General features: G+C 43.9%; 1 long non-coding RNA gene across 1 annotated transcript; it reads left to right on the forward strand.

Annotated features, from left to right (window-relative positions):
• The first annotated feature begins 1096 nt into the window (after nt 1–1096).
• LOC117510972 lies at nt 1097–13740 on the forward strand. Its single transcript, XR_004560861.1, has 3 exons — nt 1097–1107; nt 5334–5338; nt 13616–13740. It is a non-coding gene; the product is annotated as an uncharacterized LOC117510972 (long non-coding RNA).
• Nucleotides 13741–14016: the final 276 nt, after the last annotated feature.

Below are 14016 nucleotides of genomic sequence, written 5' to 3' on the forward strand. Positions count from 1 at the left end.
TGCAATGCAACCCTCTACTTTGGGGCAAACTGTGCATATGTTATGATGTGCCACAATTTCTTTTGCCCTGAGACAGTTCACTGTACAGAATATGTCTCGACAATCTGGAGTTGTTCATTTATATAGCATGCCTCATCCATTGGAGTTGAGCTTTCAAGATCATAGCTTTGATGCTTGTAGTCTTCAGCTCTGTCTACAACATTGAGGGATGAGATTTCTTCTTGCCATTTGATGCCTAGAATCTGCCTCAAGCAATGCTGATGACATTTTTCCTACAGTCTCAGATGTGTTCTGTAGAGTCCATGTGTCACATTCATATAGGAAGCTGGTGAGAACGATAGTCTTACACACTTAGATTTTTGGAGACTTCTGGATGTTGTGTTCACATCACATGGGAATAGTCAATCAAAAGCTTGTCTTGTCTTGCAAATCCTGGCATTGATCTCCATGTCAAGCAAGCCATCACTGGAGATTATACTGCCAAAGTATTTGAAGCCCTCCACTATCTTCAGTTGTGTTCCCTCAATGGAGATTGAAAGTGGAGGCATTGATAATATCAGAGCATGTTGAATTATTATCTCTGTTTTGCCAAGGCTGATGGTGAGCCCAAAGAAGTATGAAGCTTCTGTAGATGTGTTGACTATCAGCTGCAGCCCTGACTCCATGTGTGTCATCACAGAACAGTCATCAGTAAAGAGAGTTCTCACGAAGAGTGAGCATCATGCATGTCATTTAGGTAGACCTTGTGCTTCATGTCCTTGATGACATGACTCAGTATGCAAGTGAAGAATAGGTTCAAGAGCACAGGATCAAGTAAACACACCTTTTGATATTCGGAATGGTTATAAGGGTTCTCTAGTAAATAGTACTTGGCCAGTCATACCATCATGGAACACGTCAATCACATTTTTAGATTTTTGTGGGCACCCAAACTTTGATAGGATTATCTAGAGCACTTTCCTGTTGACAGTGTCAAAAGCCTTAGTAAATTCAATGAAGATTGGACAGAGCTCAATCGTCTGCTCTATGCACTTCTCTTGAACATGACAGATAGTGAAGATCATGAGAACAGTACTTCTGCCTGGGCAAACACTACACTGTGGCTCTGTTAGGTTCTCTTCTGAAATTGAGGTGATGAGACATCCTCCCAGCCACCTCATCCAGGGTGGGTGGGAGGATGAGACTATAACAAAGTGGTTTTTAAGGGCTCACATCCAGAGCAGCAGTATTAGCACATGATGGCCTGTTGAGAATGTCACTGAAATGTTCTCTCCATCTGTCTTTGAGATTCTTTTCCTTCAGCAAGGTACTAGTATCATCTGCATTACTCGTCTTGCATTTTGCGTAGTCCAGATCGTGCCTCTTTCTGCAGGTGCTTGAAATGGTTATGTTTTTAGATGGAATAAATATAATTTTGCCATAATAAAAATGTCTTCTGTTTCACTTCCAGGAGCTGTATGGTCTTCTGGTCATTCTCACCAAACCAGTCTTGATGAAGCCTTTTTTGTTTCATATGTGGTTGTATGCATATATAGACCCTTAGGCTGCTCCATTGTTTTCACTCAGGGTTGCCACAGCTGATCCAAGGTGGATCTGCATGTTGAAATGGCACAGATTTTACGCCAGATGCCCTTCCTGGTGCAACTCCACATTACATGGAGAAATGTGGCAGGGGTGGGGTTTCTGCCTTCTGCGCTGAAACCAAGCGCACTAACCACTTGGCCACCACTCCTGCTTGTGTGTGTGTGTATGTGTATATATATATATATATATATATATATATTAATATATATATATATATATATATATATATATATATATATATATACACACATAAAAGAATTACATGCATTTGTTGTTGGAACCTCAAGGTTGGCAAATGTCAAACTGTCATAAGCCCTGGCTTCTAAACAAGCCCTTAAAGTTGTAGGCAGAGGCTGTGGGATCTGACAGCGGTGCCACGCTCGGGCCACAGCTCCATTTAACAGTGCTTAGACTCAGGCTGACCTGAGCCCGCGGGCTCCTGTGAGATGTCAAGAAATTTCTCATCAGATGGTGCCGGAACTGAAACCAAATTCTCAGTTAGACTGTATTTCAAACTCTCAGTAATAGTTTTACCCTTACTTTGCAGTGATGAAGGGAAGTGAAGCTAATTATGGGCACTCCATCTGCAGCGAGGATCCGGATGCAACATGGATTATCATCTTGGCAGGGAATCAAAATAACTACAGGCTATGGAAGGAACTGTGGTTTGGAAAATTATCAACCTAGCAGAATGTTGAGCTTTGCTGGTATCCTGGACTCTGCAGCTGATATCTATGTGCATGAACAAAACACCACCGTGCTTATAAAAATGTGCATTATAGGACTATTTCACAAAGGTTAACTATATACAGGTGGCACATGTATAGTGTAAAGCGAAAGAAAAATTATGAACCAGACTGAATTTTCCTGAACAGTTTTCATATATAATACAGTACACGCTAGATTCTGGCAACTCAGATGACTCTACGGCATTAAAGTTACACAATATGACACATTTTAGTATTAGAAAAGGCTCTGCATTCAGGGTTGAATATGAACAGAGAGTTTCAAAATATGTGGTACTTATGTACACAGAGGATCAAAATGTATACTACCTTGATTTGAACGGTAGTAGCTTTAGTTGCTCCCACTGAAACATTATTCATTCCTGAGGTTAGACATAAAAATATATTCATTATTGAGTGATCAGTGATGAAGAAAGTTGGCTGTGATAGCCCTGAGGGGTTTATGAGCAGGTGGCTCACCATCTGTGGTCTCGTGACCCTTGGCCTGCACACAGAGAAATGGAAACACTATGTTCCTCTAAACCTACATCTCTTCCCACTGCAATTGTGATAAGTGATGGCATGGTATTGACAGACAACTACTGTTACTATACCACTGGGTTAGCTATTTTTAACAAATACAGAAGGTTGATCCTGCCAGGATACTGGACATCTCTGGTGTCAGGGTCATGGTCGTTAATTTGCCAGTCAACTGCAAACAACGAAATGTCCGTGAAATTATCTGAGGGTGGGTGAAGCTTGATTTAGCTCTTGACTCAGTGTCTCTAGTGAAAGTGGACACAAAGCAGGACGCGAGTAGGATGGTGCCTGGATCGGTGCGCGTGTCACCCGAGCCTCCCTGCCGGGATAAGGCATCAGATTTTACATTTTTGAGCCTGGTCGATAGGACAGTGAAAAATTTAAACGACTGAAGAATATTGCCTACCTAGCCTGGCAGGAATTAAGGCGTTTGGCTGAACGTAGGTACTCGAGATTTTTGTGGTCGGTATAGACTAAGAATGGTATCTGTGCCCCCACTCTTCTAAGGACACTTTTACTACCAACACTTCGTGGTTGCAGATGTCATAATTCCGTTCTGCCGGGGACAGTTTCTTAGACAAGAAGGTGCATGGGTGTAGCCTGCCATTGGAGGGATTTCTTTTCTTCCTTTTCTCTCAAAAATTCTTGAAAGGGTAGTTGTAAAACAGCTAACTGATCATCTGCAGAGGAATGGTCTATTTGAAGAATTTCAGTCAGGTTTTAGAATTCATCATAGTACAGAAACAGCATTAGTGAAGGTTACAAATGATCTTCTTATGGCCTCAGACAGTGGACTCATCTCTGTGCTTGTTCTGTTAGACCTCAGTGCTGCTTTTGATACTGTTGACCATAAAATTTTATTACAGAGATTAGAGCATGCCATAGGTATTAAAGGCACTGCGCTGCGGTGGTTTGAATCATATTTGTCTAATAGATTACAATTTGTTAATGTAAATGGGGAATCTTCTTCACAGACTAAGGTTAATTATGGAGTTCCACAAGGTTCTGTGCTAGGACCAATTTTATTCACTTTATACATGCTTCCCTTAGGCAGTATTATTAGACGGTATTGCTTAATTTTCATTGTTACGCAGATGATACCCAGCTTTATCTATCCATGAAGCCAGAGGACACACACCAATTAGCTAAACTGCAGGATTGTCTTACAGACATAAAGACATGGATGACCTCTAATTTCCTGCTTTTAAACTCAGATAAAACTGAAGTTATTGTACTTGGCCCCACAAATCTTAGAAACATGGTGTCTAACCAGATCCTTACTCTGGATGGCATTACCCTGACCTCTAGTAATACTGTGAGAAATCTTGGAGTCATTTTTGATCAGGATATGTCATTCAAAGCGCATATTAAACAAATATGTAGGACTGCTTTTTTGCATTTACACAATATCTCTAAAATTAGAAAGGTCTTGTCTCAGAGTGATGCTGAAAAACTAATTCATGCATTTATTTCCTCTAGGCTGGACTATTGTAATTCATTATTATCAGGTTGTCCTAAAAGTTCCCTGAAAAGCCTTCAGTTAATTCAAAATGCTGCAGCTAGAGTACTAACGGGGACTAGAAGGAGAGAGCATATCTCACCCATATTGGCCTCTCTTCATTGGCTTCCTGTTAATTCTAGAATAGAATTTAAAATTCTTCTTCTTACTTATAAGGTTAATCTTATCTTAGGGACCTCGTAGTACCATATCACCCCAATAGAGCGCTTCGCTCTCAGACTGCAGGCTTACTTGTAGTTCCTAGGGTTTGTAAGAGTAGAATGGGAGGCAGAGCCTTCAGCTTTCAGGCTCCTCTCCTGTAGAACCAGCTCCCAATTCGGATCAGGGAGACAGACACCCTCTCTACTTTTAAGATTAGGCTTAAAACTTTCCCTGAACCATCCCTTAGTTATGCTGCTATAGACGTAGACTGCTGGGGGGTTCCCATGATGCACTGTTTCTTTCTCTTTTGCTCTGTATGCACCACTCTGCATTTAATCATTAGTGATCGATCTCTGCTCCCCTCCACAGCATGTCTTTTTCCTGGTTCTCTCCCTCAGCCCCAACCAGTCCCAGCAGAAGACTGCCCCTCCCTGAGCCTGGTTCTGCTGGAGGTTTCTTCCTGTTAAAAGGGAGTTTTTCCTTCCCACTGTAGCCAAGTGCTTGCTCACAGGGGGTCGTTTTGACCGTTGGGGTTTTACATAATTATTGTATGGCCTTGCCTTACAATATAAAGCGCCTTGGGGCAACTGTTTATTGTGATTTGGCGCTATATAAAAAATTGATTGATTGATTGATTGATTTCTCTGAGAGAGAACTGCTTCAAACCCAACATTGGAGGCATTGACTTCCACCACTAACTGCTGAGCTGGGTCAGGGAGGAGTAGCACTCCTCCCATTCCAGGGTCCAGATGAACGGGCAGAGGGATGAGGTGACAGCATGCAGTGGCACCGCAACTGTACTGAAATTTTGGATGAATTTACAGTAAAAGTTAGCAAACCCTAAAAACCGTTGGACTTCTTTATGCGATACAGGAACGGGCCAATCCCGCACTGCCGCTACCTTCTCTTATTTCCCCCCTTAGATATAACAAAGCCCAAAAAGGAAACCATGGATTTGTGAAATTCACACTTCTCCGCTTTCACAAAGAGCTCATTTTGCAGGAGGGTTTGTAAAACTGTACGTACATGACACTTATGTGTAACTAAATCTGGGGAAAAAATGAAGATGTCATTCAGATATACAAAGACAAATTTATTTAGGTATTCACAAAGCACATCGTTCACTAAATTTTGGAAAATGGCTGGTGCGTTTGTGAGACTAAAAGGCATGGCCAAGCATTCATAATGGCCAGATGGGGTATTAAACGCTGTTTTCCACTCATCTCCCTGTCTGATCCGGACCAAATGATATGCATTACGTAAGTCAAGCTTAGAATAAACCGTGGCTCCCTCCAACAACTCAAATGCAGAGGAAATGGTGGCATCATTAAGACCAGGGTAATCAGTACAGGGATGGAGTGTCTTATCCTTCTTTTCAACAAAGAAGAACCCCGCCCCTGCAGGTGAGGATGAAAGATGAATTAAACCTGCTGCCAGGGACTCCCAAATGTATTTGTTCATTGCCTGTTGTTCAGGTGCCGACAGAGAAAAGAGTTTTCCTCAGGGTGGGCTCGCCCCGGGAAGAAGCTCAATAGCACAGTCATATTCGCGATGAGGAGGTAATGACTTGGCTCTCACTTTACTAAATACGGCAGCTACGTTGTGGTAACACTCAGGTGCCCCAGTGAGATTTGGATTCTAACCCTATGGTGTACTTTTGGGTCTTGATAGACATGAATAATTACAGGCTGGGCTCTAGGACATGATTTCGCCCTTAACCCAATCAAAATTCGGACTGTGTTGTTGTAGCCAGGGAAGCCCCAAGATTAACAAGTGAGTCTTATTGTCCAAAACATTGAAACTGATTGATTCAGAATGTGTATGGAAAATCAGTAATTTGACAGACTGTGTGCGATGAGTAATTTGGCCCAGGACGTGGTCGTCCACAGCACGTACCACCAGAGGGCGCGAGATCTTATACAATTTCAGGTGGAAGTACCTGGCCAGAGAAGAAAGAATCAGGTTGGCATCAGAACCAGAATCAATAAAAGCTGAAATGGTAACGGAAGTGTGATCAGACATTAATTTGGCTGGGATTATATTTGTGTTGAACCAGGGGAGATGGGGGGCCCTGCTGGGGGAGCCTGGCTGTCGGGGGGCCTTGTGCTCTTCCTGGCCCCAGGGTTGGGCCTTGCTTCTTTTTGTGGGGCCGGGCCCCGCCCTCGTATGGCTCAGTGGTCCCTAATTTGTGCTTTGGATTCAGTTGTGGTTGCTCCTTTGCCCCCCTCCCCCCCCTGCTGCCGCTCACTCCCGCCCTCAGGGGCCGTGGCCCTGGTGGTGTGGTTCTGGGGCTCCCCCTAATGGTGGGCCTATGCCGGTGCCCTGTGTGCTTCCCTTGGGTATGGGGCTGCTCCCTGTGCCTCCGTGGGGAGGGTTGTTGTCGGGGGTGCGTTCCGGCGCCATCAGGCCGCTCCCCTGTTGGTTTGCTGTGCTGCCCGGTGGCTCTGGGGGCTGCCTTTCTTGGCCCCTGTACCCTTCCACTGCCCCTTTTCTCATGGTTTCCCCGGGGCCCTGCATCCTGGACCCATTTCCGTTGGTGCTCGTGGCCGGCTGCATGACTTCTGACGTGCCGGAGTGGTCCATGTCATATGGTAAGGTTCTGTACTCTTGTCTTGGCCCAACACACCAGCCACAGTAGTGATCGGATATTTAGCTGTGATCTGGGTCTCTGTGTGTGAATGGTTGCGTGTTTGTGGCCGTCACCATAATTCAGTTTTTGGGTGCTCTTAAGGGGATTAACACTATGGTGTTCTAGATTAGGGTATGGATGCTCACTAATTAGACAACAGACTGTTGCTGTCACTGTTTGTTCATGTGTGGTTGTTTTCATGGTCTGTTGTATGGTTGGGGCCCCGTCTCCTCGGTGTCTCATGTCACAGTTATTGTCTTCACCACTTGTCTCCCATTCTTGTCTGTCTTTGTGTTGTTTTGGTGTTCGGCCCTTCCTGATAGAAGTTGTCAGTTGGCTTTGAGTAAGATGTTGTAGACTGATCAGGAAGGGTGGATGGGGGTCTCTCACACACACACACACACACACACACACCAAATTCACTCACCCACTACATACCTTCTGTCTTGCAAGAATAAATTGCATATACATGTATTAATGTTCATAAATGGTTCTGCCAGTGTGGCATTTACCATTATTATATACGCAGACAGGGGGAAGAAAAAAAAAGGAATACTTGCTTGAGGGCTCTTGTGAATGCTGGGAGTGAAGCACAGGCGGGTGATTGTCATCCCCACTCGGCCGTGGCCCAGTCAGCTGCTCAACTGGACAGGTGAGTGATGATGTATGCTATTCTTAATCTGTCAGACAGGAACATGGATGCCATTAGTTCAAAGTGTAACTCTCACTGGGTGATGAAGGGTCTGATGTCACCGGAGCCACCTGAAAAGCGTTCAGGATGTGACAACTGATTGCAGATGACAGACGCTGATACAGAAGCCGGTGAGACAGCTGGCAGCCCCGGTGGTATGCTTGGATTGCTGGTAGCCGCATCCGATGTAGCCTGAAGATCGAGCCTGGACAGCACTTGACTCATCTGATCACTGACTGACCCCATAAAAGTCTCTTGGCGGGTGATGAGTTCGCTAAATCCAGAGCTTAGCGTATCGAGCTTGTCCCCTTGCTGTGCGAGCTGTTGGCTGTGGTGGCATACCGCCAAGTGAAATGGGTCTAAGCCTGCTCTCTTCATCGTTGGCCAGTTTGTTCTGACAGAAGGGTTTGGTAGGAGACAAATGCAAGGCTCACTGTCACAGCTCTGTTTGCAAAAAGACCTTAATGAAAAGCAAAGCAATGGTCGGTACACAGGGAGGCAGTCCAAAAGGCACAGCAGCAGTACAAAGATCATTCGGCTAGACGTGGTCGGAAAAAACAGGCAGGAGGTTGAGAACACACTGAAGCAGGCGGATCTAGGAAACAAGAGAATGGGAGCTGGTATGACGGCATAAGGCACAACAAACTGGCGAACAAACAACACAACCAGTGAGCTAATAAAGCCCCAGGAGGCAATCAGCAGATTACGGACAGGTGTGCATGGTAAGAACCAGAAGCAGGGCGTGGCCAGAGAGAGAGAGAGAGAGAGAGAACCACAGACAGACCCCAGCAACAAAACTCCCACAAGAACAGAATACACAGAAAAATAATACAAAAGCAAAATGAGAATAAAACAAACCAAAAAACCCCCAAGCGACCAGATAAACCGTCAGACCTTGACAACATGAGAATGGGCTGAATACATCACACTGAGAAGGTCCTGATTTCAAATCTGACCTGGCATTTTGTTTGTTTTTGTTTTTTGTGTGTATGTGAGAGAGAGAGAGAGAGAGAGAGAGAGAGAGAGAGAGAGACATTTGCATGTCCTGTTGGTTTTTGTGTAGTTCCCCTCCAGGTACTCTGGCTTCCTCCCACCTGCAAAAGACATGCAGGTTAGGTGAATGGGAAGCTTTAAATTGACCATAGCAGACTCCCTAAGAAACGGAAAGAAAAAGCTCAATCCGGATTGAACATTTCCTGTTTGCCCTGTAAAATGTGCAGTTTTTGTTGAAACATCTGTCAGATCATTCACATTCACTGCACATTTTACAAGGGGGAACGGGAAACGTTCCATCCGGATTGAGCTTTTTGTTTCTGTTTGTTATGGGGGCTTGCATAGATGTGATTATGAGTGTGAATGTGTCTGTCTGTGTGTGTCGGTCCTGTGGTAGGCTGGTGGTTTCTAAAGGGAGTACCCCAACTCTTGACCTATCACTGCTGGGATACGTTACAGACAACACCCCCACCCCACACTGTAAGGATGAATTTACCACCATTTATGCAGACTTATACCCTGAACATTAAGTACAGAATTTAAAATATGTCCAAGAATAAACGCAAATGAACAAATTTTATGTAATTTGTAACTGACATTAAATTACAGAAATATAACATGAATTAATGTATTTGACCAATTAGAAGCCCTCTACTTCTCATCAGATCTTGGCACATTCATTACTTGCATAAAGTACAGCCACTTATTCCTTCTTTCATATAATAATGGCACAAGAAAACAGCATTATTGCTGATGGATTTCTCAGAATTCCTGTGTTTCGTTGGACTCATTTATGGTTTACTTACCAGAAGAGACTTGAAAACGACAGCAAACTTTTACATTTCAACACATTTGTTTTTCACAGTAGCTACCCTGAATTACATATATAATTTAGTTATTTGTTTGTGTATTTATGAACTTATTTTCCCATAATTACACTAAAACAAGGAATCCCCATCTGCTTCTGGGTGTCTTTATAGTCAATAAAAATGACCAGCATCCAGCTTCTTATGTAAATTGTAGCAGACAACTCTTGTCTCTTCCAGAAAACACCTGCCTTTGATCATAAGCAATAAGGTGTTTTTCTTCCACTCCAGTGAATGTGAATGAAATATTTGAGTTCTTGGCTCGAGGCGAAGGCTTACGTGAGAAAGTTTTGGCTGCTCACTGCGGAGGAGTCACAAGCTTCTACAGAAGGGCAAAAGTGTTCACCTTCTGTCTGCATACTAAACATTGTACTTGTTTTCCATCAAATTTGACTCTATTGTTGCTTATTTCTGTCATACTTCTCCTCTCTCTTGCTCCCCTTTCTCAACCTGTCATATTTCATGCTTGGAAAAATACTGATTTTTTTTTAATAGCTGAGCCCTCCAAATATGATAAGATTTGCTTTGAGAACCCTCAGCCCCAACCAGTCCCAGCAGAAGACTGCCCCTCCCTGAGCCTGGTTCTGCTGGAGGTTTCTTCCTGTTAAAAGGGAGTTTTTCCTTCCCACTGTCGCCAAGTGCTTGCTCACGGGGGGTCGTTTTGACCTTTGGGGTTTTTACGTAATTATTGTATGGCCTTGCCTTACAATATAAAGCGCCTTGGGGCAACTGTTTGTTGTGATTTGGCGCTATATAAATAAAATTGAATTGAATTAAATTGAATGTTTAAATATAATTATCAACTTCCACAATGTCTAACAATTAAAGTCATAAAGACCGTATTACACATTTCATTGGAGTTTGAAATGTGTCGGGGGGTGGGGGGTGCGAGGGACTGGTTCTTTTCGAGAATCATTAAGAAATTATTCGATCCACCGACATCAATAGCCTTTTTGCTTAATGATTCCCTTATCAGCCCTTCAGAGCGGCCAATTTTTTTGAGGGTGTTTAATCGGGAAGTGACAAGTCCGCTTCTTGACCCCTCTCAAAGCCATTTAAAAATGCAGCTTGTGAGTCACTTTAGTGCAGATTAAAGTCACTAATTGGGACTCTCGTCTTGTTGTAAGCAAGAAACGAGAATCGACCTCCGTTCCATTTGCACAGCTCGAAACGCTGCGCTGCTCTCTGCCGAGACAGAGTCTGGTCAGAATTCGTCACTGTTTAACCCTCTGGGGTCCGAGGGCATTTTTTGGACAGTTCACTCACCTGGCATAAATGTTTTATTATTGCTGTTAACAGCTCTCCCTGCATCCCAAAATCAAGTTTTATGTCTCTTTTTTCAGAGCAACCTGTGCTTTCAGAATATATATGTTTTTTGTTGTGTTTTATAAGTCTAATAAAGGTTTACAATCAAAAATAGGCAAGGAAAAAATAAAGCGGAAAAAAATTCCACACACATTTATTCAAAACACACAGCAAACTATAATAAACAACTGTTTTGACACTTCATAAAGGTATTTTGAGGTCTTGTGTGAAAGACTGAACAACAAAAAGGTTCAAACAATAAACACAAATGCACATTTTGAACAATATATACAAAATGGTCTATGCGTTTTGTTGTCCATTGATATGGTAAACAGTGCTTTACGCTGAGAAAGCAAGAGAGTTATCCAGTAACATTCAAATGCAAACTAGTGGAGCAATCCTGATAGTTTCACACTCTATGTTTGAGCACGTGAGATTGTCATCAGAGGCTCTCTGTGTGCTCCTGCTTTCACTGATCACTGTGTGTAATGGTGCAGGGCACACTGAGTATGTACTAATAGTATGTACTCATTGGAGCACCCAGAGGGGCTATTCAAATGGGCCAACTAGTAACACATCACTCCTGAAAATGATCTTTGGCTTTTCACGTGAGGTAAATCTGCCCTACGATTGGATTTTGGAAAACCATGTGACGGTGAACCAATTCCGATTGGACACTCACATTGCGCATGTCATCACAGAGCTTCTATGAGGAGTACAAAGATTTTTTTTTCAATTTAAATTTATTTTCATTTATATAGTGCCAAATCACAACAGAGTTGCCTCAAAGGTCTTCACACAGGTAAGGTCTAACCTTACCAACCCCCAGAGCAACAGTGGTAAGGAAAAACTCCCTCTGAGGAAGAAATCTCAAGCAGACCAGACTCAAAGAGGTGACCCTCTGCTTGGGCCATGCTACAAACATAAATTACAGAACAATTCACAGAACAATTCACGGACGAATATACAAGAAATGCTATTGGCGCACAGGACAGGAGGGTCGCCAACACAAATACATCTCCCATCTCTGGATGGAGCTGCACCTTAAACAGAGAGAAAAAACAGAATCAGGCATCAGAAAGACAAAAATACTGTATAATTTGCCAGCATTAAACAACAAGAAAGAAGAAATACTAAAGTGATCGCCGGCCACTAGCCCTAAACTTCTCTAAAAGACCCAGAATTTAGGTGAAGTTGAGGCCGCAGCCCGCTCCAATTACTAATAAATGAATTAAAAGAGTAAAAAGCATAAAACAAAACTGTACCAGTATGCTAGCCATATGAAAGGGAAAATAAGTACGTCTTATGTCTGTACTTGAAAGTCTCAACAGAATCTGACTGTTTTATTGACGGAGGGAGATCATTCCACAGAACAGGGGCATGATAAGAGAAAGCTCTGTGACCCGCAGACGTCTTATTCATAGGGACACAAAGCAATCCTGCACCCTGACATTGTAAAGCCCGGGCCGGTACGTAAGGTTTAATTAGGTCAGCTAGGTAAGGAGGTGCCAGTCCATGAATAATTTTATAGGTTAGTAGCAGAATCTTAAAATCTGATCTCACTGGGACAGGAAGCCAGTGAAGGGATGCCAAAATGGGTGTAATGTGGTCAAACTTTTTGCTTCGTGTCAAAAGTCTGGCTGCAGCATTTTGAACCAATTGGAGACCCCTAATGCTAGACTGCAGTAAACCATAAAATAGAACATTGCAGTAGTCCAGTCTAGAAGAGATAAATGCATGGATCAGGGTCTCAGCATCAGCCATAGACAGGATGGGATAAATCTTCGCTATATTTCGCAGGTGGAAGAAAGCAGTCCTAGTAATATTTCTAATGTGGAGGCCAAAGGACAACGAAGGATCAAAAATTACCCCAAGGTTCCTCACTTTGTCAGTGTGATGTATGACACATGAGCTGAGGCTGAGTGTTAACTGGTCAAATTGATGCCGATGTCTCACTGGACCAAGAATCATGGATGAGACGTCTCTTCAGCATTGCATTGAGGTCTGGGACAGTGCCTAAGGAGTGGCAAACTGGGGTGATGTGTGCCAACTACAAGGGCATCACACTACTCAGCCTCCCTAGTAACGTCTACTCCAGGGTGCTGGAAAGGAGGGTTCGGCCAATAGTCAAACCTCAGGTTGAACAGGAACAATGCGGGTTCTGTCCTGGTCGTGGAACAACCGACCAGCTCTTTACTCTCACAAGGATCCTGGAGGGTGCCTGGGAGTATGCCCACCCAGTCTAAATGTGTTTTGTGGACTTGGACAAGGCATATGTTCGGGTACCCCGGGAGATACTGTGGGAGGTGCTGCGGGAGTATGGAGTGAGGGGGTCCTTCTCAGGGCCATACAATCTCTGTACTCGCAAAGTGAGAGCTGTGTTCGGGTGCTCAGCAGTAAGTCGGACTTGTTTCCGGTGGAGGCTGGGCTCCGCCAGGGCTGCGCCTTGTCACCAACCCTGTTTGTCATATTCATGGACAGGATATCGAGGTGTAGTTTGGGGAAGAGGGTTTTCGGTTTGGTGGGCTCAGGGTCTCATCACTGCTTTTTGCATATGATGTGGTCCTGTTGGCTTCATCAGCCTTTGACCTCCAACACTCACTGGATCAGTTCGCAGCCGAGTGTGAAGCAGCTGGGATGAGGATCAGCACCTCTAAATCTGAGGCCATGGTTCTCAGGAGGAAACCGGTGGATTGCCTGCTCTGGGTAGGGAATACAGCCTTGCCCCAAGTGAAGGAGTTCAAGTACTTCGGATCTTGTTCATAAGTGAGGGGACAATGGAGCATGAGATTAACTGGAGAATCGATGCAGTAGGGGCGGTATTGCATTCACTCTACCGTACTGTTGTGACGAAAAGGGAGCTGACCCAAAAGGCGAAGCTCTCGATCTACTGGTCAGTCTTCGTTCCTACTCTCACCTATGGTCATGAGTGTTGGGTCATGACCAAAAGAACTAGACTGCGGGTACAAGCAGCCGAAATGGCCTTCCTCAGGAGGGTGGCTGATGTCTCCCTTAGAGATTGG

Source organism: Thalassophryne amazonica, chromosome 5 (genome assembly GCF_902500255.1).
Source record: "Thalassophryne amazonica chromosome 5, fThaAma1.1, whole genome shotgun sequence".
In the NCBI taxonomy this organism is placed as follows: Eukaryota; Metazoa; Chordata; class Actinopteri; order Batrachoidiformes; family Batrachoididae; genus Thalassophryne; species Thalassophryne amazonica.